Source organism: Anopheles stephensi, chromosome 2 (genome assembly GCF_013141755.1).
Source record: "Anopheles stephensi strain Indian chromosome 2, UCI_ANSTEP_V1.0, whole genome shotgun sequence".
In the NCBI taxonomy this organism is placed as follows: Eukaryota; Metazoa; Arthropoda; class Insecta; order Diptera; family Culicidae; genus Anopheles; species Anopheles stephensi.
This window is the reverse complement of record NC_050202.1, coordinates 958,350-972,914: the sequence shown is the minus strand read 5'-3', so window position 1 is coordinate 972,914 and position 14,565 is coordinate 958,350. Positions and strand designations below refer to the sequence as shown.

General features: G+C 45.7%; 2 protein-coding genes across 11 annotated transcripts in view; one reads left to right on the top strand and one right to left on the bottom strand.

Moving 5' to 3' along the window:
• LOC118504732 (1-phosphatidylinositol 3-phosphate 5-kinase-like) overlaps positions 1-14,565 on the bottom strand; it is a 110,952-nt gene that overhangs the window by 9,766 nt on the left and 86,621 nt on the right. The gene's annotated exons all lie outside the window — the stretch shown is intronic.
• Positions 255-14,565, top strand: part of LOC118504734 (beta-1-syntrophin) — a 96,649-nt gene continuing 82,338 nt past the window's right edge. For 2 of the 6 annotated variants that reach the window (XM_036039606.1, XM_036039602.1), the window contains exons 1-2: positions 255-733; positions 2,212-2,519. The gene's annotated coding sequence lies outside the window, so the exon portion shown is untranslated. Of the gene's footprint in view, positions 734-759; positions 1,605-2,211; positions 2,524-14,565 lie in introns of those variants that run through there. The other 4 variants (XM_036039608.1, XM_036039604.1, XM_036039603.1 and 1 more) reach the window with 3 other exon arrangements.

The window sequence follows — 14,565 nt, the reverse complement described above, 5'->3', positions numbered from 1 at the left end:
TCTAACCGTTGCACTGTGGTAAAGACCGATGGGAAATTGTTGGCTTTAGTTTTTCTTTACTTTTAATTTTAATTGATAATATGGCATGTATAAATGTCAAAATAAACCCAAAAGCATTTTTAGTTAAGGTTTGATCATTTAAAGAATTTTAAAATTTGTGATAAAAATGTATTTTAAATTTTTTTAAATTTTTTTTGAATGCACTTAGGCGTCTCTACTTTCACAAACTAAGCATTACAATTTAGTAATAGTATTACTTCTGGAGGTAAATTTTCCCATTGCCTGTCGCATTCGCCAGCATGTTTTTGTTATCAGTCAATGACAAAAAAAGGGGAGGGTGGACGCATTTTCTCTCACCCAATGCAAGCTGCTCATCACCCACAACCCAGCGGGTGAGATACGCGTGTGAGCGAAACCATGCGCTGTGTGCGTTCCAGCTTCGCGTACCTTTGGCGCAGTCTCGGTCGCTGGGCGTCAGGTTCGCGTGTACGCTGTCAGCTAGCAGTCGGTTAGTTGGACGAGCGAAGTGGTCGGTTTCGGTTCGGTCTTGGCGCGGTTCACTTTCGTTGGACTTCCCCCGGTGCTTTTCGCGACACGCTCGCTGGTGCTCGCGCGTTCAAACGCGCGCCGTTGCGTTCCAGTGCAGCTATTTCCCACGCGCGTATAGGTATGTGTGTGTGCGTGTGTGAGTGTGGTTAGGGGGGTGTGCGGTTTTGTACGTGTGCATCCGATGGTAGGTTGGCGAGGAATGCAGTGCCCCATTCTTCTGTGTGTGCGGAATGTCGTTCGAAAAGCCGTGCGAAAAACCACTCACGCGGGCAAGGATATTGGGAGGCAGCGTAGTGTCACATATGCCAGAAAGGATACTTCTGCTCTGTTGAATGTTCTGAATGAATCGATGCTAATGATGGTAATAGTGCTGATAGATGACAGAGCAATCAGTAGGTGTATCATGCACAATTGCTAAGAGTTTGAGTAAAAGAAGCAGAGAGATTGAAAACAATGAAAGGATACCTCCAGAAGAACCTGAGCCTTAACTTAACTACGGCCAAAGTGTTTGCATTCCTCAACAAACCTTATCCTTCGACTGTTTTCCCCTGCGCTCTCCCTAGCTACACAAGGCTCACCAAAACAGCCTAACAAAAGTCAGCGCCGAAGTTCAAGAAAGTTCATACAGAATGTCGATATTGGAGCATTTTCAGCACTCCGCCCGCAAGGCGAGAGTTCCAGGCGTGGGTGGCCGTAAGTGGGAATAGTGTTTGCGGAAAAGTCACGCCAAATTCCGTTCGTACGGGCGCCCGTGTGGGTTGGGGTTTGGGTTGGCGTGAACGTGAAAATCGATTCCCTCGCGTGTGGCGCAAAGCGACGGTGCTGGTGGAAGAAATGCCAGGATTTACTGGTGGAAAATGATGATTGAGCGAAGGAGAGCAGCTACCACGGGGTTCTGTGTGTGCGAGAGAGTGAGTGAGCGTGAGTGAGTGTTGGAAGGCTTTTTTTGACAGTGAGCTGGAAAAAAGTCCACCCTCTTTCGGTGCTGGTGAGAGGAAAATGGTGCTTGTTGAGTGTGCGGTGAATGGAACGAACGGGCCACGCTGGCTCACGCGGTGAGAAAATCTCCTGTGTGCTTTGCAGGACGTGAGGGAACATGGGATTGTTTACTTTAGTGTTTCATTCATTGCAGGGTAGCGATGCGCGAGAGTAGGAGAGAACACACAGAGAGAAAGAGAGCTCTCGCGCATAGTGTTTTACCGTGGAAAATTAAACAAAAACAATGGGAAAACCTGCCTAAATATTTAACCAAACGAAAATACTGGAAGGAAAATTACTGGCTGCGGCGTTAAAAATTATGAGGAGGAGGCTGTGAAATTTCAACGTTTGGGGCTCATTTTTTCGAGCTCTTGTTCGCGCGAGTCGTGAGTGCTGATGTCCTCCACCGGTGCGTAAAATCCTCCAGTAGACTTTTTTATCCCAGCTCTTTCCAAATTTTCCGCTTCAACGCGTAATTGTTAGTAGTCTTCCTGATTCCGGTGTTCGGTTGTTCTGTGTGATTCTTAGAAGGTTATCAAGAGGCTCGTCCTTGCGAGCTACTCCGTGTGATGTGAACGTGAGAGAAATCAGAGAGAGAGAGAGAGCAGTGCTGAGTGCTAGCAGCAATAGTATTAGTAGTAGTAGTAGTATCTGTGGCTGCATATTAATGTTGTGTTTTTGCAGTGCGGAGGGGCGATCGCATCCTCAGAGTGCAGTGAGTAAGAAATGTGAAGCATCTTGGCAAGGAGGTGAATAAAATTGAGGCACGCAGCAAGTGTAAGTGGTAAATACCGTTGCGGACGGCGTGGTTGGATCGGCCGTCTTCGTACAGCACAAGCCACTGGCTTGTGCCTGAAGTTACATCAGCGGCACTAACAAGATTACGAGCCAGGAAGAGGATGATAGTGTAGAAAAGGCTTTCCCTGGATCAGTGTTACCTTTCCTTGGCACGTGTCGCCGACAAGCGTCCCGTTTCGTGCGGCAAGAACCACGTAAGTACGTAATGAGGCAAACGGAGATGTAATGAGGCAACGGATTGGTGATAAGAATGCCAAGGGTACAAAGATACGTTTAGTGTTCTAGAATAGCTAGAGAATGTGCCTAGAAAAAACGGAGTTCCAACTCTATTCTTTAGTTACTAAGCGAGCAAATTCTTTACACTGTAAGAACCTGCCCGGATCACCTGGGAAAGAGGATACGTGTGCAACAGGATCACGTTTAAGGATTAAAATATCGTTTCAAATTGTAAACAATGTTTCCTCCACACGTGGGCAGTATGCGAGGGTACTTCAAAGAATGTCGTTAGGTGAAGAGATGGATTTAATTACAAAGCAGCATTCTATGTTCAGCAACGCAGTCGCCAAATTCCTTGTAAAACTGATAATTTCATACTCAATTTACCACTTTATTGCAACAAATAACTTGGAAATCTATCGTCTCCTGTTTATCGCATCACAACTTTTCAATCAGCTTATTATTTCACACAAAAACGCCCCCCCAGATACCATAATGCGCTTTCGATGATGAAATAAAAATCACATCGATACGAGCGTATTGCGAAATATTCAATTGAAGTTCGAAATACTGGAAGCCATGGAGCATGAACAACGCGCGCCAGATTAGTAAAAAGGTCGTCACTCTTGAGCGATGGTCAAAACGACTTCGTGGAAGGTCCGTGTTGTGCTTCTTTACAAATTGTACAAATCACCTTGATTACTGGGCCTCAGAGTATGTGTTTGTGTGTGTACAAAAAATAGGCTGCAGAAGGTGTTTGTTGGCGCATAAACAGCTGCAATCTTCACACGGCTGGGAGGGATCTCGGAAATGGCAAATGCTTTCCAAGAAGGACGAATTGCGAAACCCCGGGAAAACAATGCAAAGTACTTCGGGTAAGGTGTGTGTGTTTTGAATACATATTTTTTGTTGATGTTCACTGATGCCAATGGTTGATTTGTGGGCAAAATATTGTTTAGTAAAATTGTGTTACAATAGCACCACGCGCGACAGTATGAGCATCCGCGTAAATTAGACGACTCTGCTGCATACGACGAAGTTTACGGCTCCTTCCGTTGGGTGATGTACATTTTCCTAGCCGTTAATAGAAGCCTGTTAACCGTTGATAGACTTGCCCTTAATTAACTAAATCAATATACTGCCACGTGCCGGGAACGCTGCAGATTCGCACGGGCGAGGAAAAATGAGCGATCGTAAACAGACATAATTCTTCCCGCGTTTGGAATTTACGACCATTTCCTGGTGGACGAAGTACTACTCACTCACAAAAAAAAACAAAACGCCTGGTGAGTAGAGAGGAGGATCGGAGCAAGAGAAAAGCAAAATTCAGAACGAGTAAAAAAGATATAAATAAAGTGATTCTCACACCTACGAATGCCGAGTCGAATATTTGGCAGTGGTCAAACGAGTATGCGAGGGCATAGGCGAAAAACGCCAACAACAGGGAGAGAAAAAAAAAACAATCCCAGACACTGCGCCATCCATCCTGGCCAATCAAGAAGTATTATCAAGATTAATGGGGCTGAACAAGCTTTTTTCGTCCCTCTCGTTCACTTTCACGCCTGTTTGTCTTCATCCCCATTTCGCATCCTCACAGCGTTCGACAGCCCGCCCGGGGAAGGACCGTTGCACCTGTGATGCCCTCATCCTGGGTGAGCAACGCAGCATCCTTCCCAATCCTTGCGACCCATCTTTCCTACTCATTGGCCGGAAATGATAATAAAATTTATGATTTATGTGTGCCAACGTTTCTTCTTTTCGCATTCGACCCTCACACCTTGCTGTTGGGAGGCTTGTGGCCCAACGCATCGTTCTGCGCTGTTAGTGCAGCTGAGGTCCGTCATGCGTTGGAATCTGTTCGGTAGGTAAGGTGATCGGGTTCTGAATTCGATTTAAGAGGTTCCAGATCCTCTGAGATTGGCTGCCTGTCGTAAAATGCGTCGCTACCTCAATTTTTTGCATCTTGTTCTGTCTTTTACAAAAATAAAGTTAAAGAAATGAAATTCAACGACACTGCCTCATAACATCTTGTCATGTTGCTGGTTACAATCTACTTAGCACCAGGGAAAAACAAAATTATTTCTCGTGGAAAATTGCCTCATTTTCCTAGAAAATGCTTGCAGTGTGGCTCGGCTTGCCGGTGAGAGTTGATAGGTAATTACATTGCATGTAGCTGACAGATTGCTTTCATTAGAAGAGCGAGCAAGAAGCAATTATGAAGCGTAAAGCAAACTTTTTTCGATATAACTGATTGACGTCTGTTTAATGGAATGCTATAGTGTGTACTTACAAGGATGACTTATTAAAAATAAAGTCCATGTCCACCACGTTCACTCGTTCACTTGCACTGTAGCGCAGCTTTTGTGGATTTGTTTTTCCTCTCGCGCTGGGCCACTTTAAACAGCGCGCCAAAGCTCTTCGGCGGTCCTCGGGTGTGGATGGTTCACAGAGGTTAGCGAGTTCGCCAGGCCAAAACACCAGGCCTTTTGCTTGGTTACGTAGCAGCATTTGCATTTGGGTGCGGAGCTTTTTTTGCCTGTTCTTTTCGTCGCCTTGTTTGTTCGCTACTGTGAGCGTTTGCACTTTATTTTCGGCTACTCTAGCCACACACACACACACCCAGGAGCACACGACCGTTACTAGGGTGAACTTATCTAACGCCCGGTAATGCTTTCATGGCCTTCTAGTACACGGTTTAGATTTGTTGGAAAAAGTTTGTTTTTTACACTCATCTAGCCAGGCGGCGGGTGGCATAAAATCAACACAAATTTTGTGAAAATGTACAAACTCATGCCACCAAAAAAAAGCCCGCTTAGATCCTGTTTGTAGAAAGAGATGGAGCTTAAAAAATGGCGGGGAATAAGGGGTTGAGTTATTTCCATCATCCTGTCCTAGGTACAGTGCACTAGCATGGGAAGCATTTCCTTCGGAAGTGGTAAGATTTTACTGCCGGAAATGGTAAACTGTCGATCCTTCGCTACAGCAAACAACGAGCCACAGCAGCAGCAGCAGCAGTTGGGTCCGGAATTTGCTAATGATTGTTTGTATTTTGGAGGGTTTTTTGTTTTGGGTATTGGAGTCTGCTGGAGGATTTTTCTCCAAAAATGCACTGTTTGGTTTTCGCTTTCCAGCGTCTGGCCAAAGTTCCACGTCATGGTGTGTTTTATTGGTTTGTGTTTTATGTTGACAGCCTTCGCTTCCGGGACGGTGTACTCGGTTTCATGTGTTCTGGTAGTCTTTGAACAGCAAAAGTGGCCTAAATATCCCGTAAAATCCATGAGTAGAGAGCTATCAATACTAACTTGGCTAGCTTATCTTGCAGCTTCAGACTGGACTCTGCATTGCTGGACGTGGAAGGGAACGTCCTTGTACAGAGTCCCGATGAAGGACGCCTTGAAAAACAGGAGAGCTAAATTGGGAGTAAATATTAATTTATTTAAAAACTTGTAGCTCACCAAACGATGCATACTTTGGACTAGCAACCGTGCACCCCATTTCCCGACTAAGTACAAACCAAATAAAAAGTTGCTAAAAGGGACCCAGGTTCAATATTAGCATCACAGCTGCTACCCTAATGTCCTTGCTAACCGCAACCGCATCGGAGCCTAACTTCGACCCCTCAGACCCATATTCTAGCAACGTTTTGCGCCAGCTTCATAAATTTAGCCCCAAAGCCACTGGGCCTTAAAGCGTTTTTGCGTGTACTTGCTCTTTGCTGGGGTTTGACGCTTTGTGAGGTGGGTGAGAATTTGTATGCCACCCGTGTTTGTGTGGATTTTCACGACAAATCCTAAAAGGAGCCAACTACCCTCGAACGCGAAGGCGTCGGTATGATCGTGGGTGAACATAATTAGCATAAAATTGAGCAGGTTGTTTTTCCGAATTTGGCCGCCCGGCCAGATTCGCAGACTGTCCGAGGGAGGCGATTTTGCACTGTCATTTGCACGGTGTGGTGATTTTCGCGCCGGACGGTTTTGCTAAGAGGAACCGATAAGAAACATGCTACAATCACGATCCTCTACTTTCGACCACCATCTGGGCGCTATAAATTTAGTCATTTACATATTTCTCGATAATTCCAAATATTCGCGGTCCTCTCCCTTTTCTTCGTTCAGGATTTTTTCTTCTTTCTTCTCTTGTCTGTCGAAACTCTGCAAAGACTGCAAGGCGGTGTCGCCTTCATGCGTTGTATTGTCTTTGAAGCGAAGCGTTGTGTCTCTTGATATGATTTTCCCGGCCAGAAATAGACCTGCTTCGGAGAGAGCAAAACATCTTGTTGTATTATTTATGAGCCAGCCAGCCGGACCGGTCTTGGTTCCGCGGGAAGGACATTCGTTGCGTTCGACATTTGAATTACAAAGCATTAGTATCTGCGCTGTCAAAACTTTACGTGTCGCGATGCCGTGCCGGGGGCTGGGTGTAACATTTTATTTTGTTAATTTAATTTGTTACGGAATACTGGCAGCGCTGTTTTACTCTTTTGTGAATTGTTTTCGACAGCCAAGCAGCGCTCTGGGCAATATAACTGTCATGCTGTTGTAGTGAAAAATGGTTTTTAAAGTGTCGTTAAACACGTTTCCTGTGTCTTCGAAAACGCTTGAATTTTATGCTTGTTTGTTTTCGTTCTTCCATCGCCATTACTCTGGAGAGTGTCGTTGTTTCGGCTGTAAAATCCGATTTTCTATAGCGTCTCCGAATGTTGAAGTGTACTGTGGAATACGAACGCGAAATGTTCCAAGAAATCCACAGCGCGCACGGTAACTCATCCCAGAATCGGGAACAACAACTTTATTCAAGCTGTGAACGTACATTATTCAATCAAGTTTTCATACACAGAAAAGCTGATTATAAATTTGGGCTATGATGGATGTATTGCACTTCGTAGAAAATAATTCTATTTCTGGTTCTTTGTTAAGGTACAACTACAGCCTCAACGATAATATAATGGTAGGAGCAGGATTTTTCGTTAAGAAAAAAAGTGCAATGAATAAGTTAATTCCAAGCGTAATAATCACTCAGGAAAAAACGGGAACATTTTTATGCTGTGAGGTCCAATATGATGCCATTTATATGGATGTCAGCCCAAACTGTAAATAAACAGCTGGTAAGAGTTTTCCTTTCTATTCAAACATATTTGACAGAAATATCAATGTTTCGACGTGCTTAAGCTCCTAAATGTATGCAAAACGCAATCAAAATTGCTCTGTTTTGTACATTCAAATTGAACTTGGACTCCCAATAAAGTTTGAGGGAAAATATTTTATATTGAATATGATGACATGGATGCTCTGCGAAATCCTCGAAATATTACTGCTCGCAAAAATACCGTCCATAGCGTTGAAGAAATCGCCTTAAGATCGCACCAACAAATACTGGTATGAAACTCCGTACAAAATGATGGATAGACGTGTTGCCAACGCGTCTTCGCGATATTGGTTCCTGCATACAAAGATCCGCCCCGGGAGCCTTTACCTGCCCCCGCGAGCTGTAGCGCAGTTGTGTTTGACTGCTTAGGACCCCTTTTTGTCACTAAATGTATTTGCCAAGAAGCCAGGGGAAGCTTACGAATAGCTTTTCGGTCGTTCTACTCCGTTCGCAATATAGTGCGCCAAATGTGTTGGCTTCGTTGAAGTGAATTTTCATCGGTTACTGTGAACGAAACAGCGGAAAACGGATTTCTTTTTTCACTCAGACTGCACATAAGATGCACTTTCAAAACCCGCGTGCGGAAGTGTGTTCACTGTGCTGTGATGATGAATTTGTAACGAAATTCAAATGGAACCCACACTACCCGACTCACAGAGGCATACGAGCGGGAAAAGAACGGCGTACGGAAAGCTTCCTTGGTCGACCGTTTTTGGAGTTGAGCGACGGCACTGGATGGATCGGGATGGATGGATTTGTGGATTGTCTCCGAGGACCGACGTTGATGTAGGATTTGGCAATTTCGCGTACGTCTTCTTGGCCCGAAGCCCTCGCCCGGTTTGATGGGGAAGTGCAGCACTTGGAGAACATATGACAGCCACGGGGCAAAGAATGCTCCGTTCGTTTTTGGCGAAAAGATTTATAGCGAACGAAGTTATGGAGTTTTATTTTCCACGTACGCCTGTCTCCTTTTCCTTGCCATTACGGTTGAGTGTGCACGAGCTCAGTATTCCTGGTGCGTGGCCGTGTGGAGAGGATGATAAAGGATGCATTAAATTGGGTTTTTGTAGTGAGTTCCTGTCCTTCCCTAACCACCGGCCGCTTCGGAGCGCTTCCTATTTTCGCGGAATGTTTAATGCATACAGCTGAATATCGTAATTCGTTTGCAGCAATGACATTAATTGAGTAATGAATTGCATTATTGCACACATCGTAATGAAAAGAGAGAAGCGTTGAAGTGCCCTTGGATGTTGGCGAAGTTGTATTTGGGTTTCTACACTTGGACCGGATGTTTCCTTCCACATTCGAAGGGTGTCCATAGGCGAATTTGATTGAGTTTGTACCACTATCATGCTTATTAATCGCATGAATAATTGGAGCTGGAATGAGTGATCCCACGGAATTTCTATCGCCCCTGAATCGCTTCGATGTCTTATTTTCGGCGGCGTGCGAGGAATGTGAAACGAATCGCGCTTCGTCATTGGGCAAATTCTTTTCACGATCTCCAGAACTGCGTGAAGTTAATTTGGAACATCAGGCGCAAAGTGACACATCACAAAGCTGCCGTAAAACCCGCAAGCCCGAGAAGCCATTCAAGTGGAAGATAAAACTGGGTCATCCATCAAAGTGGCAAACGATCCCGAACGGTACGGTACGGCACGGACGTACGGGATTCCACCAGGATTAGACACTTTTCGTGTCGCTCCAGAATGCACGGGATGAGTTGCACGATTCCCCAACTTGTTCGCCTCGGCCACGAAATATCCCGGCACACAGTTAGGGAAGTTTGTAAGAGATGTGGATTTTTGTACCATTTCCCGCGGACTGTATTCTGTGACTGCGAACGGTTCCATCCCGTCCAGATATGTTGTGGATCCTGGATGCTGGAACCTGGTGCGAAGAAGTGGCGTCCGATTGGATACGATTGGAATTGCTAATGAGAGACGTGTCCTTACGTAGCAAGCGCGTCAGCTTTTCTCTCCAAACTCACCGGTCCTGTGTTAAAGGTCAAACTCCCAAGGACACCCCGTACCTCATCAATTTCCCATCCCGCGCGGCGGCGAAAGGGCTGCAAAATTTGCAACCCCATAACTGGACACAAAATTTATGATCACAATAATCGCCGGAAAATGTTCCAACGGCACTTAGAATGTTGAGGTTTTGATTATAAAAAGCCCCGACCCGCGTCCGTATCGTAAAAAGCGTGACGATAGACAAGAGCGACCAAAAAGTGTGTGGCCCCGGTTGGCGTCTGGCAGGTTTTTACGACGGAGGTGTCTTCGCTTATGAAGGACCACTTCTGCGAGCGTCTACAAACGAAAGATAATGGTCGGTGGTCGGATTTTATGAACTACTTCTGCTACTACTTCGCTCGCATCAGCAACTGATCTTTGGGAAGGTGATAACGTCGAGCAGTTGATAATGAACGAGTTGCGACTTGTACAATAGGCAAAATGCTCTGTTTTACAACCATCGGCGTTAAGCTGTTAAATCGCTTGCGATAAAATGCAACCGGAGGAGAAAGTCAATTCTGGCGCTCGGAACGCCATTAAAACGGTTTGTTTATTTGAAGCGATCAGATTCGAATCGGTTTCGTTCTGGTATCGCACACGAGTTAGACTGTTGCTCAGATGACCAGATCGCAAAGATGCGCTGCAAGTCCTTCAAACACCAGCATCCATAAGTCAAAACCAAACAAACAACAGTTTCGTGGAACTTTGGTGCAATATAAAACTCGTTCCTTTTTTTGCTGTACTTTGATTTGTGCAAAGTAATCTGAGACCGTGGTCCATCTCGTGCACCATCTTATCTGTCCCTGCCGGCTCCGTCTCCAAAACACGTTCACCAGGCGACAATCTCCAGAGAGCGTCTGCGAGATGACACCCTGTGCGTCCATGGTACATATGCGCCGACGGTTTGTTTGCGCCGGGAACATGAGCTCGTCTCCCAGGCAAAAGCAGGTTTGTGTGCAAAAGTGTCGGACGTGTCATCTTAGGCTTCTTGTGTGCTCCGTGACCTCGTCGTCCAGTGCACCTTTTTCTCCAGCGCGTTTCACTCAGCGTAGTGTAGTGGGACGACATTCTGGATCGTCCAAAATGTCGTTAAAATAATACACAAAATCAGAGAGCGAAAGGACAGACAGCAGTAGGAATCCAATCGGACTCCGTTTTGCAGCCGCAAGATGGCATAAATTTGATTTTTATATTCACTCAGCAAGCCGAGGCCGGGAATGGACCAAAATGTTTGACCCATTCGCTTTGCGGTCTGGTACGTTTTCTTTCGTCTGGAGCGATTTTTTTTGCCTTTTCGCCTCTTCCTATCAACAACCTTTCCCCAAGGGATGGTGTTCCTTGTTTGGGAATGACGCCGCCCGCACGGAAAATAGACAGAAGCGTGTGGAGAATGGAATTTTCCTCGCTATTTTAACATAACCGTTTGGTGAGATATCTGTGAAGCCGGACCCATCACAGGCCCACTATCGGGGTGAAGTCGGCGGCTTGATGATTGTCGCGTTGATTTCCTTTTAAAGATCAATATTGGAAGTAAAGAAAGTGTCGTCCGGTAGGGCATCACACCGATATTCGACGCAGAAATCACGATCGCAACGATCGCTCTGGAACCGGTTCGGTACACGCGTTTTGTTTTTGTGCATTGCAGCGAGATGCATCTGTAGCTGCAGCTGTTACCCGATTGCCACGCACCAACGGAAAGATGCGCATCCGCGGCGAGTCACGGGGAATCGAAAAAACAAAATCGGACGCTGCTTCCGGCACTGGCGGAGGAAGATTTTTATCAACATGTGCGGAATCTTTAGAAGCTGTAGAGCCGTGTCCTCAAGATTGCCGAGAGCTTGCGGTACTTTTTTTCGTTCGTTCGTACCGCGCGCGTGAGTACGCAACATGATAACGGATTCGCGTGCGCGACATTGATGTGCTGGCCCGGAGACATACGCCGAAACCCCACAACGAACTGCACCGCGGTTTATCGTCTTGCGTCTGCCACGAATTGCATCGAGCAATGCGGCGAACATTTCATCTTCTTCCGTGAGCAAATGGTTGGAAGTTGGGAAAAGATTGGGAGTATAAGTTATTTCCTTCGCAGTAAAAATATATATTTTCGACTTTATTTCCCATGTTCAACAAATCATACCAATCGTGTCGTTTTTAAATCGCCCGATCGGTTGTGTGTTGTGGCGAAGTGATAAAAAAGCATCGTAAAAATTCCCCAAACAGCATCCCCCCATCGATCGTCGATTATTATGCGCGGTTTGTGGCTTCAGATTCGGGTTTTGATTTCTTGCCCGACCGGGAAGGAAGCAAGGACACGGTCTCCACAATTTGGTGGATTTTGGTTTGATTTGGCTTTGATTGAGGCGCAAGCAGCTAAAGATTGCTGTTCAATCGCGCTTGGTCACACAGAGAACCATGTGAGCATGGTGCGCGGAAAGAGAAGAAAAAACCAACAAACGACCTCAAGATCATAAATCAGCATCGACAACAACAACGTGTCTGGCGGGGATCGGAGGGTAATCGAGAAGCGGGGAGTGTATCCATTCGCACACCAAACATTATGCTAATCGTTGCCGGTCGTCTGTAGGGATGGCTCAATTTTTGGTGTACAGTTTTTCCTACTCCCTGGCCCATGGCCCTCCTGTGGGGGTTCTGCCAGTGCTCTAAGCTCTAATTGATTTATTTTAGCCAAGTGTTTATTTCGGCGTGATTTATGAGAGTCCGACTGCGAATGAATATACGGATAGATAATTTAGCACCCAACAATGAGGTGTTAATTTTGTGTCGTTGGCTTTACTTTATGTTGTTTGGCCGAGCGTTGAAGCTGGGTAAACGATGCTGATGTTTGAGAGACTTTAAGGCATAAAATATGTTTTAGCAACCAGCGTTCCTTTTTATAGTGCTTTTCATTCGCTTTGATTAGTCTAGTGGAGAGAAACCACAAGGTGCTAACCATTCAATTTGATCGTAGCTTCGTTTGGGGCAGCGATTAATTGAGGCAGATTACAGATTAACATGTTCACTCGTTCAGCGATTGATCATGTTCTACCTAAGCGTAGTTTCCTTTCGCTTGTAATCTTCCAATCTGTCTAACCTAAGCTTCCCAGTCATGTTCCTCCATCAGCTGGCCCAGAGTTGAATTGGCGATCTAATCAAGTCGATCGTTCCCTTCGTCTGTATCGCAGGCCCATCTGACCTTGAAGGCCATATTGTTCGGTTCGGAAGCGACAGCGTCGGCGGTGTCCGCGAGTATCTAAATGCTAAGCAACCGGTTTCTCGACTCGACCACTCGAGAGTCCATTTTAGTTCAACGTGGGTTCAATTTGAAGAGCACGAGAGACCTACCTACGAGCACGGTTGTTTTGGAGATGAAACGGTACACCGCATATGAACTGGCAAGCTGAGACTGAAGGCTGGAGACGTTAGCTGCGTGAACTCAGCAAAATGGAACTCCAGCGCCATTAGCGAACGATGTCAATCTTCGCACCGCGCCGTATGAAGTTTGATTGCTGGCTGTGAACCTTTGGAGACCTATTTGCTCCGTTTGCGTAATTTGCTGTTGCTTGTGCTTGAGTGTTGCAATCGCTGCATGAAAAATTCAAAACATTTTAAAGCAACGCGAAAAAATCCGAAACAAACACGTGAAAACGGGGAAATGTTCAAATTAATCAAGATCGAATTTATTTACGAATCCGAATAATCTGTCTCGCCCAATTCCACAACACGTGTTAGAGATTTGTTCGGCGTGATAACCATGACAGCAGCGCAGCAGGTGAGTTTCGTTCTGCCCTTCTCCCCGATTCCCATTCTAAGACCCATTCTGTTGTACAATGGCCTTAACAGTAATGGCACTCCGTCACGCAAACCGTATTCTAGTGGCAGGAGAAGTACAGAAACAAACAGAACAGCACACCGAACAGTGTGTGTTTTGTACTATACGTTTCGCGTACTTGATCCATCAACGTACTCATCCACCATTTAGATGTCACCCCTCGGATGTTACGTGCGGACCCTTATCGGGCTTCAATATGACCTGACCTGTCACTCTCATTTCACGAATGCGAAAAGAGTGCGCCTCGAAAATAGGTGACAAAACTAAGCAATTAAGCTTGCGGCAATCATCCAACCCCACTGGACCGTTGATTAAACGACCCGTGAAGGTCTCAGCGATCGACGCACCACAAGCCGGTAGGATTTGTGACAGATCGATGACACTTTTGTCTTGCGGTTCTCGTTTGTGACGAGTGATTGCACACGCGTCACATGTGCTGCCCCTTTGTCAGGCCGACTGGCAACAATTCGTGCATGCTTAAGAAGGACTTAAACAACCGAAAGCCAATGCCACCAATTGTCTAATCGAAGAGCTTAGACGTTAGTTAGGTGTCCTGAGCAGCGAAGGGCCTCCACATTCCGATCAAACAAGGAAGAGAAGGATTGTTTAGAACTTCCGGACCACCGATTTTCGACCCTTAATTATTCATACCTAATCCGATCGGCCTCGCCACTGGGACGTCTGGGTCGGATGTGGGTCATCATCAACGTTGCAACGTCGCCTGAGAGTGACCTTTTTTCAAGCATCCACACGGCAACACTTTAGAGCTTTGGAGCTTTAATGCATATTTGATTCTGGTTGTGGGACGGTGCGACGGCAAGGGAAAGCTGAAACAAACAACCGTTCGAATTAAATCGAACCACAGGCCGAGGTCGAGAGAGTGGGATGAGACGGTACGAAAATTCACTTAGTTTTGAATAAATGAACAGAGCTTAATTTTATTCATTGCATATTTTATACCATTCATACTGAGCAACGCATTGCCCACAATCCCATGCCTCCAAGACTGACCGTAAATCGACGAGACTGTTAAAAGAA